Below are 1,019 nucleotides of genomic sequence, written 5' to 3'. Positions count from 1 at the left end.
TTCAATTTCTTTACCCGTAAATTTGTACATATGTAGTGTGACACTTCGTACTAATTCTTTACAAGACCATATATATCTAGATATTCCTTTAAGAAGTGGTAAAAATAGCAATAGAAGTCACAGAACTTTATATAATAAAATGAAAATAATCCATAACACTTACTGTGATAATCTTAATTTAACGTATGCAACCCCATTTCAGTGTTACAACATGCTATGTAAAAACTCAACTCATTTCCAAATCTAAATATTGCTTTATTTTCTTTTGAGAGAATTTGAGAGAGTTTGAGAAATTTGAGAGAGAGAGAAAAAGCATGCAGTGGGAGGGGCAAAGGGGAGGAGCAGAGTGAGGGGAAGAGAGAGAATCTCAGGCAGATTCCATGCTGAGCACAGAGCCCAACTCGGGGCTCAAACTTTTGGGGTTCTTGTGCTGACCCTGAGATCATGACCTGAACCCAAATCAAGAGTCCGATGCTTAACCAACTGAGCCACCCAGGCACCCCAAATATTGCTTTAAGAACTGTATTGATAATATGTTACCATAACCTTTTAACAGAGCAAAATATCTTCAAATGGAAATTAATTTTTAATAACTTACAATGATCCAAGAAAAATTAGCTAATTTGACATCCATTGCTGTCAGTAAGAACATAAATTGTGTAAAAATCTAGACTGTAACAACAGTGATTTTACTGAAACAAAGGCAAAAAATAAATTTTCAGCTGTGCCTTTAGAATGCCAATCTGTCTTCCTTTCTTCCTTCCAACAGAAGACATCCAGCCTGCCCTCCCCTCTCTGCTGCTTTCCGTCAGGACTTTGGAAGGGTGAACTGGAAGGGACACAATCATACAGACATTGGCTATTTCCAGTACAGAGGATTGGTAGGACTACAGAAAGGAGACTTGAGGAGAAGGACATCAGACTCTGGGGCTCCTCATATGTTTCTGGGTCACTGATGCTATCAGCACCTGAGGGGAATGAGCAGAGGTCAGGAGACTGCAAGCATGGGTGAGTCATGC

This window comes from Leptonychotes weddellii, chromosome 9 (assembly GCF_054177405.1).
Source record: "Leptonychotes weddellii isolate Sample4059 chromosome 9, ASM5417740v2, whole genome shotgun sequence".
NCBI classification, from domain to species: domain Eukaryota; kingdom Metazoa; phylum Chordata; class Mammalia; order Carnivora; family Phocidae; genus Leptonychotes; species Leptonychotes weddellii.
The sequence above is the reverse complement of the archived record's forward strand: the minus strand, read 5'-3'. Positions refer to the sequence as shown.